The sequence below is a fragment of the Eschrichtius robustus genome, chromosome 16 (assembly GCF_028021215.1).
Source record: "Eschrichtius robustus isolate mEscRob2 chromosome 16, mEscRob2.pri, whole genome shotgun sequence".
NCBI lineage: Eukaryota > Metazoa > Chordata > Mammalia > Artiodactyla > Eschrichtiidae > Eschrichtius > Eschrichtius robustus.
This window is the reverse complement of record NC_090839.1, coordinates 65,262,101-65,278,220: the sequence shown is the minus strand read 5'-3', so window position 1 is coordinate 65,278,220 and position 16,120 is coordinate 65,262,101. Positions and strand designations below refer to the sequence as shown.

The window sequence follows — 16,120 nt, the reverse complement described above, 5'->3', positions numbered from 1 at the left end:
TCTAGGCATTAGTGATTACAGTGGTGAACAAGCAGAAGGGCACTGCTCTTATGCAACTTTAGTGGGAAGAGACAGACTGCAAATAAGTAAGCAAGTAAGATCACGTTAGACCAGGGACTTCCCTGGTGGTCCAGTGAGTAGAACCCCACACTCCCAATGCAGGGGGCCTGGGTTCGGTCCCTGGTTGGGGAACTGGATCACACATGCATGCCGCAACTAAGAAGTCCACATGCCGCAACTAAGAAGTCCACATGCCGCAACTATGAAGTCCGCATCCCGCAACTAAAAGATCCCACCTGCCGCAGCTAAAGGATCCCACATGCCGCAACGAAGATCCTGCGTGCCGCAACTAAGACCCGGCACAGCCAAAATACATACATACATACATACATACATACAATTTTTTTTAAAAAAAGGTCACGTTAGACCATGATAAGAGCTATAAAGGAAATAAAACAAGATGATGTAACTAGAGAGTAGGGAACAGGGAACTTACCCTAAATAGGGCAGTCACTTCCCTCTGCTTTTTTTTTTGAAACATAAAACCCTGTTTCAGGACCCACAAGCATTCTAGACACTACAGGGACAGAGAACTGCCAAAAGCGGGTGGCTCTTGATCCCCTTCTTCAAAAAATTCAGCATCCAACTCAGTGGAAGTCAAATGATCTTGTCTTGGGAAGACCTCGATGAGAACAACTAAGGCATTCATCACAGAGCCTGGTCAGATGTTTGCAGAGTGTCTATGCTTGGGGAGTTTGGCTCAGCTATATGTTGTCCTATAAATTGCCATTGTATTTCCCATTAATTACAGTCAAAGCAAATCTGCCATTTCATTAATCCTAATACCAGCCCCCAAAGGAATAGATTCTGTCAATGAGAAGAAAGCAATCACAAGCATGGTATTAAAACTTTGCCAAGTAGCAAGTAAGAGCCCCTTCTAGATGCTAGTCAATATGAACACGGTTACAGGGTGAGGTGGATGTGAGAACTAGTCCAAGACTTCGGTTTTCTTTATGGCCTTTGTTCAAACTGTGTTCTGTAAGCCTTCTACTCAGCATATCATGGAAGAGCTTAGTAGTCATACCAGTTATTAAAATACAGAAATGCTTCCATACTTATGGGTAATAGCCACTGCCCCAAGAACCCTAAATATCCACCTGATTATCCAGATACTACAATCCTTCTCTCAAAGTCCCCTAGACCGTCTCCCAATCCAGAAACCAAAAGCTCAAGCCAGGCATGAGAAAGCGCTCCAACATCTTGTTGACTGGCTGGTGCTTATGTCATGTAAATATTCTTGATATTACCCCGGGACCTACATCAGAATTCCCGGGGAGTTTGTTCAAATTGCAGATTCCTGAGTCCCACCAAACACATATTGAATTGCAATCTGTGGAGGTGAAGCCCAGCAACTGGTATTTTATCAAGCTTCCTCAACCAGAGTCATGCGCTCTAAAATTTGAGAACTGCTAGTCTGGGTACTGCATTGACGTTTTGCCAAAATGAGGAGAAACCGGGTTCTGCATTCATTTGATCTGATCAGTGATTTTGAAACTTGATCAGAGCCTTCCTTAAAACAAATTCTACACTGAGATTTCAAAACACAAAATAAATCAGAGCAGAGTTGCATAAAGCCCCTTGCTTGCAAGCCCAAGCTGCGAGGGTAGAGCATGCACCACGGAAGCCATGCTGGTTCTGACAGGGAATAGAACAGCCAAAGAGAGGACAGGGTATGACGATGGATGGGGGAGGAGCCGGCAGGTTGCAAAAGCCTGATAATGGCAGAGCAGAAAGCCAGGGATAGGTCAAGAGCCCAGGGTCTTAAATTTGGATCAGCCATGATGGAGAACTGGAGTGCGAGGCACAAAGGGAGATCAGGTGTGGGACAGAGAGAGGTAAACAGAACACGTTAGCCAAATAAGCAGGCTCCATTTGCCCAGGGAGGAAATGGTGAGGAAAGGGAACTTCTTTGGGGGGCCCTGCACTGCTCCTGTGGACAGCTACACAGCTCTGATAAAGTACCACCATCAAGACTGCACACCCAGCTGTGAGCTGTTGGGAAGAGAGGATGTGCGTTTGCTCAAAGCTCCATCCTGGGCACCTAGCCCAGTCCGTGCATAGAGTCTGCCCTCAATAACACAGTATTTGTTGGATGATGGGTGGGTGGATGGAAGGATGGATGGATGGATGGACAGATGGATGGGTGGATGGATGGATGGATGGATGGGTAGATGAAGGGCTTTGTATCTGCAACAGGACCCCTGTTACTCACCTCTGAAGGTCGGGGGTCACTGGAGCCAACACTTGTTCCCCACTCCAAGTGCCATAAAAGTCAGGCTTGCTCTAGAGAAAAAAGACTTGCTCTAAAGAAAAAAGCTCAGTAGGGCACCTTAAGACAATGTTTGCTTATGAGTCTTTAAAAATCATATGTTTATTATTCACTTGCACCAAAAATCTACCTAAGAGTCCTCAGACCTTAGGATGATAGGAAGAAGGAAAAGAAGCTTTACTGAGTGACTCTTCAATAGTTTTAATTCAAAAATTCTATTGGGATGTTTTATACATCACACTGCGTAAGGCACTGGTGAACAACCAGGGGAAAAAATAGGCCAGAGTCCTCTCTCTTGAAGTTGGTATTCTAATGAAGGAGTCAGGCCATAAACATGAAAACATGCAAATGAACGAGATCATTTGGAATGTGATCAATGCTATTAAAAAATTTTAAATAGGGATATGCAAAAGAAAGAGACTAGCAGGGCAGGAAGCTTTTCAGAAGAGGAGACCCCTTGTAGAAATGGCATTTGAGCTAAAATCGGAATGACAAGAAGACGGTCACGCAAACATTAGAGAGAATAGCACACCAGGCAGCAGGGATAACGACCAGTGCAAAGGCCTGGGGTGGGGACAGGTGTCACATGTTTGAGGAATAGAAAGGAGGCCAGCGTGATTGGAACTGAGCCGTAAAGGCAGACGCAGATGAGCAAGAAAAAGAGGCAGAGATCAGATCAAGCACAGTGACAACTGTGCAGGTAGGTGGTTTGACGATCTGGTTTGGTTCTGAAGGACAATTATGACTGCTGTGTGGCAAATGGACGGCAAAAGGAGCCAGAGTGGAATCAGGAAACCAGGTAGGAGGCGATGGTAGTCCCCCAGCAGAGAGATGACTGGGACCAAGATGGTGCCGAGAAGCAGAGAGAGTCAGGACACATTAGGGAGGTGGAATTGACGGGACTCAAAAGAGAAAGGAAATCAACGAATGATGAGGAATGGCTTCTCATCCCCACTTTTCAGATAAGGAAACTGAGGTCCAGGTCACACAGCTGGAAACTATCAGGACCAGGATCTGAAACCAGGTCTGTGTGGCTCCAGAGCCCCCATGTTCTTTCCAATCGTCCTTCTGTATATGGAGCTTTTGTTCTTGTGGTCATTGCCAAAGAACAGGTGTGTGGGGTTTGTGCATTCCCTGTACGCCAACTGCTCCTCATTTGGGGAGGAAAAATAAACCTCGCGCTAGTTAATGCCACTCTGCTTACTGATTTAGGCAAATGCCTGGCAGCTCCAATTCATCTTCCAAAGGGTAATGTAATAAGGGCCTGGATTATGCTGTAGCTTTCTCTGGGCTCTGAATATGCCACCCTCCTTAATCTCACAGTGTCCTCTAAGAGGTATAGAAATAAACAAACCCATGGCATTGACACATTGGCCAGGCATGTATTTTTCCATATATGGAAGCTGGAGGTAGACGCATGGAAAGAGCTGGAGACAGAGGCTCTCGAATAGCTTTATGACCCTGTGCAAGTCACTTGGCCTCTCTGAGCCTTCAAGTTACTCCCCTGAAAAAATGGGATAATATCCCTGGCCTTCCAATCTTGGAAAGTTCAAGTAGAAACATATACGACATCCTATGTCATTTGTGAACTGAAATGTGTAATGTTAGGATGAATATTATGAATTGTTTAGTATTAAATGAGGGAATGAGGTAGGGGCAGCCACTGAGTGATTAAATAAATATTTGTGTGGCCTCTACTCTATGCCAGACACTAGTAATTCAGTGGTGGGCCAAGTAGACATGACAGGTGGTCTCTGGCCCTGTGAAGCTTATGTTCTAGTTGGGGAGAGAATTAACAAATGATCATCTCTGCAAATATGCAATGTCACTGTTAGTACATATGTTTAAATAAACATGCAGGGTGATAGTAAAGCTCAGAGAGGGTGTCCCAGGAAAAATGACTGAGCTGAATTCATTTCAATGCAAGGATGCATTGAAATGAACTATGAGATGGGCAATATGGAGCAGGAGGAGAGCATGCCAGTCAGTTGGAAGAGCATGTGCAAAGGTCCTGTGGCAAGAAGGAATATGTGGCACATTGGAAGACATGAAAAAAGCCAGGGGTAGCTGGCACAGAGTGAACAAGAATGAGAGGACTACAACAAGGTAAGGCTAGAGTGAGGGCAGGGGCTTCCTTGCGTAGGACCTTGTAGACCACAATATGCTATCCTAGGTGCTCTGAAGGAAATGGAAGAAAGGAACAGAGACGAAGAAGAGGAGGCAAATTACAAATGATTAAACAGACTAGTGTATTACTATGTGGAAGTTTTAATAAGGAGTTGGAAAAAGGATAGTGTAGGAGCACAAAGAAGGGATCTCTGATCCAACTGCAAGTATAATGGGGGTAGAAGGAGGAGGAAGACTGAAAGAGGCTGACACCTTAGTTCTTAATTGGAGGATATTTGGAAGTTAGAGAGATAGTTGAGGCAGGAAAGGGCATTCAGGTAGAGGGAACCACGTAGGCAAAATACAGCATCGCAGGATACGTGGAGGAACCTGCATATAGTTCATTAGGATGAGGATCGAGGGGGCACAGGAGCAAAGAAAGAGACTGGCGATGTAGTCAAGGCCCAGATTTTGAATGATCATTGATGTTTATGAAGGACTCTACTATATGAGGAAGTTCAGTTTGGGGGAATGTTTAAGACATTTGAGAGAAGTCAGTGCAAAAAACAGACATACGTGCCTACAAAGACCTAGGGTCAAGATAGGGAAAGGCTGGAAGTGAAAAGACCAGTTAGGAGGCTACTTCTGGAGTCTAGGCAAGATACAGGGCATGGAACCATGGGGATAACAGTGTGGGTGAGAGGAGACGCTGGCCAGCAGAGACCCCGGGGTTTGAGCTCCTGGTTTGATTCTTTGCCCAGTCTCCTAGGAGAAGAGTTTATCTCTGCCCCATTCTCTCACCAGCATCCTGCCCAGAACCTTAGCCTTCAAGGCTCTCTAAGCTACCACTTGCATCCTCCCTTGCTGCTGCCCACCCCCCCAATCTTGGTCAGATGCTCTGCAAAACCAACACTGCTGATGCCTGTTATGTAACACTGTTGTTTCTATCTTATGAGAACTAAGGGGAAAAAAAGTCTGCCTGACAAGTGATTTTGTATGTAAAAAACAATCTGCCAGAGGCTTGGGAAAATGTACCTGGAGTTCCTGTACACAGTGCAGGCACACCTGCTTGCCTGATGACGACTCTAACTTCAGACATCCTGGAAGCAGAACACAGTTACACCAGAGAGGCAAAAATTCCCTTTCCCATTTCAGGGCCTCAGACCAACATTTTGAAGTTTAACGTGTGTGTGTCTGTGTTGTGTGTGTGTGTGTGTGTGTGTGTGTGTGTGTTTCATTGTTCTCTACTTTCCTTTTTTAAAAAAAATTGTACTGAGGAAAACGTTTGACTTCTCAACTGCTGAGTGAAAGTAGTAACAGTGGCGGGTGAGAATAAAATGAAATAATGCATATAAATAAGGTCTTACATGATACCTGGCATATAGTAGGCATTCATTAAAGGGGTTTTTGAGCTGCCTTTTAAATTTTTATTTATTTATTTTTATTTATTTATGTTTGGCTGTGTTGGGTCTTCGTTGCTGCACACAGGCTTTCTCTAGTTGTGGCGAGCGGGGGCTGCTCTTCGTCGCGGTGCACGGGCTTCTCGTTGGGGTGGCTTCTCTTGTTACGGAGCACGGGCTCTAGGCGCACGGACTTCAGTAGTTGTGGTTTGAGCTGCCTTTTAGTTGCCAGGCTCTGTGCTAACTGCTTTACCTGCATTTTAACATTTAATACTGAGGTGCTGTCGGTAGTTCTGAATTGTCTTTGGCAGCTGGGGCTTTTTTCTCCTAATTCCGGGAAGCTGATTGTGCCACACCATCAACCATCTGCCCAGAACCCCTAACCATATGACTTTCAGAAGACATAATTTTAAGTCTTTTTAAAAATCATCCTCATTGGTTATAATTTACATACAATTAAATGCACCCACCTTAATTGAACATTTTGATGGCTTTTGACAAATGTATATACCAGTTTAACCACTAAGATATAGAACATTTCTATCACCCTCAAGAGTCCCCTTGGGGGACTTCCCTGGTGGCACAGTGGTTAAGAATCCACCTGCCAATGCAGGGGACACGGGTTCGAGCCCTGGCCTGGGAAAATCCCACATGCCGTGGAGCAACTAAGCCCGTGCGCCACAACTCCTGAGCCTGCACTCTAGAGCCCGCAAGCCACAACTACTGAGCCCGTGTGCCAAAACCACTGAAGCCCGTGCGCCTAGAGCCCGTGCTCCGCAACAGGGAAGCCACCGCGATGAGAAGCCCGTGCACCGCAACGAAGAGTAGCCCCTGCTCGCCGCAACTAGAGAAAGCCTGTGTGCAGCAACGAAGACCCAACGCAGCCAAAAAAAAAAAAAAAGAGTCCCCTTGGGTTCCATCTTAATAAATCCCCCACTCCTTGGCCACAGAAAAACACTTATTTGCCTTCAGTCACTACATATTTGATTTGTCAATCCTAGATTTCATATAAAAGTATATATTATGTACTCATTTATGTCTGCCTTTTTTCTCTCAGCATATTTTTTTTGGAATTTATCCATATTAATGCACATGGCAGTAATTTATTCATTTTTGTTATTATGTAACATCCCACAAGTAGTTTACTTATTTACCAGTAGATGGACTTTCGGGTTGTTTCCACTTTAGAGTTATTTTGAATAAAGCTGCTGCAAATATTAGTATACAAGATTTTGCATGGACATGTTTACATGAATCTTGAATAAATACCAAGGAGTAACACTGATGAGTCATACAGTAAATGTAGACTTGACTTTATTTTAAAACGACCAAAATCTTTTCTGTTGTACCACTTCATACCCTCAATGTATGAGAATTCTACTTGCTCCACTTTTTCACCATCACTTGATATTGTCACTCTTTAATTTAGCCATTCTAATGGGTGATATCTATCTTATTATAGTTTTGGTTTGCCTTTCCCTGGTAACTAATGATGTCGGGCATCTTTTCATGTGCTTATCAATCATTTGTATATTCATTTGTGAATTGTCTGTTCAAATCTTTGCCCTTTTAAATATGATAATATTATCAACAAATCCAAGATCTTTATGATAGAAGTTATTAAAACTGAGACTTACAGGAAGACATAATCAACCTCAGGATAACACAGTCCAAGGGAATATTCCCCTTTGCTCTGAATTATTGGGATCTTTAGACTAACAGCAATTGCCATCATGGGATTCTGGGTGTGGATACACCACAGAGAGGTAGGTAGATTGGTATGGTGGGAAGTACCTGTCCTGTTATCTCCAACCAACCCCTTATTAGCAGGCTGGCCCCATGGAAGTCACATAACCTCTGTAATTCTCATCTCAGTTATATTCAAAATGCAACCAACCTAGATGTGTTCGGAAGACTGAAGCCAGTATACATAAGATATCTGTTGCATAGTAGATATTCAACATACAAAGCCTTAATTCTTTCTTAAACATATCAGTTATAGGTTGCCACAATAATGTTGCTTTAAAAGCCATGTGCCATACATACCTCCAGTTATAAAATAAGTAAGCCTCAGGGATGTAATATACAGCATACGGTATATGGTCAATAATATTTTAATAACTTTGTATGAGGATAGATTGTTACTAGACTTACTGTGGTGATCATTTCATAATGTATGCAAATGTCAAATCACTACGTAATACACCCGAAACTAACGTAATATTGTACATACACTATATTTCAATAAAAAATAAATAAATAAAAATTTAAAATATACACCTTTAAGTTATAATGGTCCAAATTCAAATAATATTATCCTACTCTAAATAGAGAGTAATAACTTTAAGTATTATATTTCTAATTTCTCCCTCCATCCTTTATGCTATTGTTTTCATATTCTCATTTTATATATGCTATAAACATATATACAATACATTTCTACTGTATTACTTTGGACAGTATTCTAACAATTAAAATAGGAAAAATTTAAAAAAAAAACCATCCCACACGTGAATCACTATATTGTACACCTGTAACTTATGTAATATTTACACCAACTATACATCAATTTTTTTTGAAAAAAATCATCCCTCCAAATACTGTAGTTATTTTCAAACTGTGTTTATTTAGTTCTCAAGTCTATGACCAATGACTTAGGTTAGGATCATCCAGGCATCCCTTCCAGTTTCAGCTCAGCTCATTCACATGTCTGGGATTGGCTGACTGCTGGCTAATCTAGGATAATCTCAAATGATGTTGCTAGGTGTCCTGGCTATATTTCACATGGCTCTCATCCTCCAGCAGGCTAGTCTGGGCATGTGCTCTAGGGAATGGTGGAGGTATAAGAGAGCAAGCAGAAACACACAAAGACTCTTCAGATCTAGGCTCTAAACTGGTACAGAAGATAGCCTCATCCACCAGAGGGTAGACAGCAGAAGCAAGAAGAACTACAATTTTGCAGCCTGTGGAAGGAAAACCACATTCACAGAAAGACAGACAAAATGAAAAGGCAGAGTAATTTGTACCAGATGAAGGAACAAGATAAACCCCCAGAAAAACAACTAAATGAAGTGGAGATAGGCAACCTTCCAGAAAAAGAATTCAGAATAAAAACAGTGAAGATGATCAAGGACCTCGGAAAAAGCATAGAGGCAAAGATCGAGAAGATGCAAGAAATATTTAACAGAGGCCTAGAAGAATTAAAGAACAAACACCCAGAAGAATTAAAGAACAAACAAACATAGATGAACAATAAAATAACTGAAATGAAAAATACACTAGAAGGAATCAATAGCAGAATAACTGAGGCAGAAGAACGGATAAGTGACCTGGAAGACAGAATGGTGGAATTCACTGCTGCGGAACAGAATAAAGAAAAAAGAATGAAAAGAAATGAAGACAGCCTAAGAGACCTCTGGGACAACATTAAATGCAACAACATTTGTATTACAGGGGTCCCAGAAGGAGAAGAGAGAGAGAAAGGCCCCGACAAAATATTTGAAGAGATTATAGTTGAAAACTTCCCTAACATGGGAAAGGAAATAGCCACCCAAGTCCAGGAAGCGCAGAGAGTCCTAGGCAGGATAAACCCAAGGAGAAACACGCCGAGAAACACAGTAATCAAACTGACAAGAATTAAAGACAAGGAAAAATTATTGAAAAAAACAGGGGAAAAACAACAAATAACATACAAGGGAACTCCCATAAGGTTAACAGCTGATTTCTCAGCAGAAACTCTACAAACCAGAAGGGAGTGGCATGATATACTTAAAGTGATGAAAGGGAAGAACCTACAACCAAGATTACTCTACCCGGCAAGGATCTCATTCAGATTTGATGGAGAAATCAAAAGCTTTACAGACAAGCAAAAGCGAAGAGAATTCAGCACCACCAAACCAGCTCTACAACAAATGCTAAAGGAACTTCTCTAAGTGGGAAACACAACAGAAGAAAAGGACCTACAAAAACAAACCCAAAACAATTAAGAAAATGGTCATAGGAACATACATATCAATAATTACCTTAAACGTGAATGGATTAAATGCTACAACCAAAAGACACAGGCTTGCTGAATGGATACAAAAACAAGACCCATATATATGCTGTCTACAAGAGACCCACTTCAGACCTAGGGACACATACAGACTGAAAGTGAGGGGATGGAAAAAGATATTCCATGCAAATGGAAATCAAAAGAAAGCTGGAGTAGCTATATTCATATCAGATAAAATAGACTTTAAAATAAAGAATGTTACAAGAGACAAGGAAGGACACTACATAATGATCAAGGGATCAAACCAAGAAGAAGATATAACAATTATAAATATATATGCACCCAACATAGGAGCACCTCAATACATAAGGTAACTGCTAACAGCTATAAAAGAGGAAATCGACAGTAACACAATAATAGTGGGGGACATTAACACCTCACTTACACCAATGGACAGATCATCCAAACAGAAAATTAATAAGGAAACACAAGCTTTAAATGACACAATAGACCAGATAGATTTAATTGATATTTATAGGACATTCCATCCAAAAACAGCATATTACACTTTCTTCTCAAGTGCACAAGGAACATTCTCCAGGATACATCACATCTTGGGTCACAAATCAAGCCTCAGTAAATTTAAGAAAATTGAAATCATATCAAGCATCTTTGCTGACCACAACGCTATGAGATTTGAAATCAATTACAGGGGAAAAAAACGTAAAAAACACAAACACATGGAGACTAAACAAAACGTTACTAAATGACCAAGAGATCACTGAAGAAATCAAAGAGGAAATCAAAAAATACCTAGAGACAAATTACAATGAAAACACAATGATCCAAAACCTATGGGATGCAGAAAAAGCAGTTCTAAGAGGGAAGTCTATAGCAATAAAAGCCTACCTCAAGAAACAAGAAAAAATCTCAAATAAACAATCTAACCTTACAGCTAAAGGAACTAGAGAAAGAAGAACAAACAAAACCCAAAGTTAGTAGAAGGAAAGAAATCATAAAGATCAGAGCAGAAATAAATGAAATAGAAACAAAGAAAACAATAGCAAAGATCAATAAAACTAAAAGCTGGTTCTTTGAGAAGACAAACAAAATTGATAAACCATTAGCCAGACTCATCAAGAAAAAGAGGAGGGAAAGGACTCAAATCAATAAAATTAGAAATGAAAACGGAGAAGTTACAACAGACACCACAGCAATACAAAGCATCCTAAGAGACTACTACAAGCAACTCTATGCCAATAACATGGACAACCTGGAAGAAATGGACAAATTCTTAGAAAGGTATAACCTTCCAAGACTGAACCAGGAAGAAACAGAAAATATGAACAGGCCAATCACAAGTAATGAAATTGAAACTGTGATTAAAAATCTTCCAACAAACAGAAGTCCAGGACCAGATGGTTTCACAGGTGAATTCTATCAAACATTTAGAGAAGAGCTAACACCCATCCTTCTCAAAGTCTTCCAAAAAATTGCAGAGGAAAGAACACTCCCAAACTCATTCTACGAGGTCACCATCACCCTGATACCAAAACCGGACAAAGATACTACAAAATAAGAATATTACAGACCAATATCACTGATGAATATAGATGCAAAAATCCTCAACAAAATACTAGCAAACAGAATCCAACAACACATTAAAAGGATCATACACCACGATCAAGTGGGATTTATCCCAGGGATGCAAGGATTCTTCAATATACGCAAATCAATCAATGTGATACACCATATTAACAAATTAAGGAATAAAAACCAGATGATCATCTCAATAGATGCAGAAAAATCTTTTGACAAAATTCAACAACGATTTATGATAAAAAACTCTCCAGAAAGTGAGCATAGACGGAACCTACCTCAACATAATAAAGGCCATATGCGACAAACTCACAGCAAACATCATTCTCAATGGTGAAAAACTGAAAGCATTTCCTCTAAGATCAGGAACAAGACAAGGATGTCCACTCTCGCCACTATTATTCAATATAGTTTTGGAAGTCCTAGCCACGGCAATCAGAGAAGAAAAAGAAATAAAAGGAATACAAATTGGAAAAGAAGTAAAACTGTCACTGTTTGCAGATGACATGACACTCTACATAGATAATCCTAAAGATGCCACCAGAAAACTACTAGAGCTAATCAATGAATTTGGTAAAGTTGCAGGATACAAAATTAATGCACAGAAATCTCTTGCATTCCTATACACTAATGATGAAAAATCTGAATGAGAAATTAAGGAAACACTCCCATTTACCATTGCAACAAAAAGAATAAAATACCTAGGAATAAACCTACCTAGGGAGACAAAAGGCCTGTATGCATAAAACTACAAGACACTGATGAAAGAAATTGAAGATATACAAACAGATGGAGAGATATACCATGTTCTTGGATTGGAAGAATCAACATTGTGAAAATGACTATACTACCCAAAGCAATCTACAGATTCAATGCAATCCCTATCAAATTACAAATGGCATTTTTTACAGAACTAGAACAAAAAATCTTAAAATTTGTATGCAGACACAAAAGATGCCGAATAGCCAAAGCAGTCTTGAGGGAAAAAAGTGGAGCTGGAGGAATCAGGCTCCCGGACTTTGTAGACTAAACTACAAAGCTACAGTAATCAAGACAATATGGTACTGGTACAAAAACAGAAATATAGATCAATGGAACAGGATAGAAAGCCCAGAGATAAACCCACGCACCTATGGTCAACTAATCTATGACAAAGGAGGCAAGGATATACAATGGAGAAAAGACAGTCTCTTCAATAAGTGGTGCTGGGAAAACTGGACAGCTACATGTAAAAGAATGAAATTAGAACACTCCCTAACACCATACACAAAAATAAACTCAAAGTGGATTAGAGATCTAAATGTAAGACTGGACGCTAAAATACTCTTAGAGGAAAACATAGGAAGAACACTCTTTGACATAAATCACAGCAAGATCTTTTTTGATCCACCTCCTAGAGTAATGGAAATAAAAACAAAAATAAACAAATGGGACCTAATGAAACTTCAAAGCTTTTGCACAGCAAAGGAAACCATAAACAAGACGAAAAGACAACCCTCAGAATGGGAGAAAATATTTGCAAATGAATCAACGGACAAAGGATTAATCGCCAAAATATATAAACAGCTCATGCAGCTCAATATTAAAACAAAAAAAACCCAATCAAAAAATGAGCAGAAGACCTAAATAGACATTTTTCCAAAGAAGACATACAGACGGCCAAGAAGCACATGAAAAGCTGCTCAGCATCACTAATTATTAGAGAAATGCAAATCAAAACTACAATGAGGTATCACCTCACACCAGTTAGAATGGGCATCATCAGAAAATCTACAAACAACAAATGCTGAAGAGGGTGTGGAGAAAAGGACACCCACTTGCACTGTTGGTGGGAATGTAAATTGATACAGTCACTATGGAGAACAGTATGAAGGTTCCTTAAAAAACTAAAAATAGAATTACCATATGACCCAGCAATCCCACTACTGGACATATACCCTGAGAAAACCATAATTCAAAAAGACACATGCACCCCAATGTTCATTGCAGCACTATTTACAATAGTCAGGTCATGGAAGCAACCTAAATGCCCATCAACAGACTAATGGATAAGGAAGAAGTGGTACATATATACAATGGAATATTAGCCATAAAAAGGAACGAAATTGGGTCATATGTAGAGACGTGGATGGATCTAGAGGCTGTCATACAGAGTGAAGTAAGTCAGAAAGAGAAAAACAAATATCGTATATTAATGCATATATGTGGAACCCAGAAAAATGGTACAGATGAACTGGTCTGCAGGGCAGAAACAGAGACACAGATGTACAGAACCAACATATGGACACCAAGCAGGGAAGGTGGCAGGGGGGTGGGGGGAGGATGGTGGGATGAATTGGGAGATTGGGATTGACATCTATACACTAATATGTATAAAATGGATAACTAGTAAGAACCTGCTGTATAAAAAAATAAATAAAACAAAATAAAAATAAATAAAATAAAATAAACTGGTAGAGAGTCACTTCGACAATATCCTATTGGTCAAAGTAAATCACAGGCCAGTCCAAGTTCAGTAGGTGGGAAAGCAACTCCACCCACCTCTTTGGTGACAGAAACTGCAAAGTCACATGGAAAAGAGTATGCATACTGGCAGGCTGTAGAATTGGTCCCACCGTGCCAATCTGCCACACAAAACAATACCCAAGCAGACCAAAAAGATAAATTACTTCCTGCTCTCATATCTCACTAATTCTGGTCTGAAGCTGAATATCTGTGATCCAATTTCCCTCATCCCAGAAAAAAGAACAGCCCAGTGACCTGACTTCTGTAAGATGTGAGTCAGTGTCACCGATCATTAGCAAGTCTAGCAGGACCAGGAGGTGAAACAGAAGCTGAGAAGTTAGGTCGTTTGCAAGGAGACGCTGATGGTACTCACTGTCTCTACCCCCACCAACTTCACTCCTCTTGTTCCCCTCTATCCTGCTAAATGGGCTAGATTCCAAGGAGCTTGGGGAAGGTGAAGTCTCTGGCCTCAGATACAGGTATTTAACAAGCGGCCATCACTTTATCAACCACGGGCTAAGCCATCTTGGACTTGAATCCTGAAAATAGTGGAGGAGCAATCTGAGAAGACCTGCCTTGTTATGGACACCTACTAGGTAGTCTGACCAACTCACAATGACCATTACTATCGGTCTTCACATCTACAGACATAACAGTGGGCTCCTGGAAGTCTGTTTATGCAACAAAACAGCAACACCCCCATGCCTGAATCAGGTCGTTTAAATGTAAGTGAGCCCCTGATCCAAGCTGGGTCAGAATCCTTCCTTTAGAATTTTGAATTGAGATATTCACTCCTTCTGGTGGTTGGCTCTGTAATAGTTTGGGTAGCGTGGGGTTTGGCAGATTCTGTCCATTATGAATATCATGTGGATCAGAAAAGCAGAGAAAGAAAGGTTTCAGGAAAAGAAAACAGTGAAGCACAGAGTAGTAAAGAAAATCTAAACGGCTTCCAAATCCTTGGTTTTGGTAACTTCTTATAGTGGGATTTTGTTGTTTTTGCCTGTCCAATATTCATTCTTCCTTATTCGGGTACTAATATGTTGAATTTCCTATGGAGAACCATCCCTTTCCCACCTCCACCCAGGTTCATTTGCATAAGAGCTGACGATACCCTAATTCCAGGGGAGGGTATGACACCCAAGCCTGGCTATAACAGCATCATATCCCTCTGGCCACAATTATAACTTCAGGGATGGGAATATGACCCAATTAGAGCCAATAAATTTCAAGATTTAGGCAAATGAGACTAGGAAAAAGAAACACCCTCTCTTTTCCACTAGACTTGAAGTGTATGGATGTGAGCCAAGAATTGCTGGCCACCATCTTGCCACCACTAGAATAAAGCCTGCTTGAAAACAGAGCCAGCAGAAGGCAGGGCTGAGAGACGGAAACTAAGTCCCAGTGACATAGCATAGGTTTAGTGCCTTGATCCAGCTGTGACTGAAGCAAATCTTCAGGGAATCTTTTAGTAACAAGCCAATAAACTTTTTTTGTCTTAACAAGTGTGAGTTGGGTTTCTGTTTCTTACAACTAAAGGTCACAGCTATGACTTCAGTGACGCCAAGTTACATTCCTGTCCATAAGAGATAGAATTCTAATACATCCCTCTTTCTTTTTTACCTGTGAAGCTCAAGTAGTTTCTCTAAACAATCAAGAGTCACAATTCAGCTCTTTCTACTTTTTATCATATGAGGATGAAAAGTGAGGGAATGAGGGCACTCTAACATTTACTCTGTACTATGCCCTATGCCAGGCACTTTACCTCACTATACAATCAGTTCTGCTATAGTATAACATATGCATTCCTAAAATTCACTGCACTATGCACCACTGTACAATAAAAACTACAAAGTTTATGGGGAAATGAGGTTGGAACACAACACTCCAAAACTTCATCAGTGACACATTTAAAAAAACACAGAAAACTGCTAAAAATGGAAGCACAGTTTTACACATATTAAATGGTTTTTAAATACACACATACTACAATAAATATGACCCTTTACCTTGGAAAAGACCTGAAGTTGGCTTGTGAAGGTGGGGGGTTGGGAAAACTGCAGCTGATGTGTTGTGAGGTGCTGGAACTGATATCAGTTATCTGAAATCAGACGGGAAGTTTTAACACCAGACGTGGATGGGTGTGGCTCATAATTTAGGTATCAGGTAGATGCCTGAGGTGTGTGCACA

The 16,120-nt window shown here is 40.7% G+C and overlaps 1 protein-coding gene across 1 annotated transcript in view; it reads right to left on the bottom strand.

The window, feature by feature from the left end:
* SHISA9 (shisa family member 9) overlaps nt 1-16,120 on the bottom strand; it is a 292,897-nt gene that overhangs the window by 161,051 nt on the left and 115,726 nt on the right. The gene's annotated exons all lie outside the window — the stretch shown is intronic.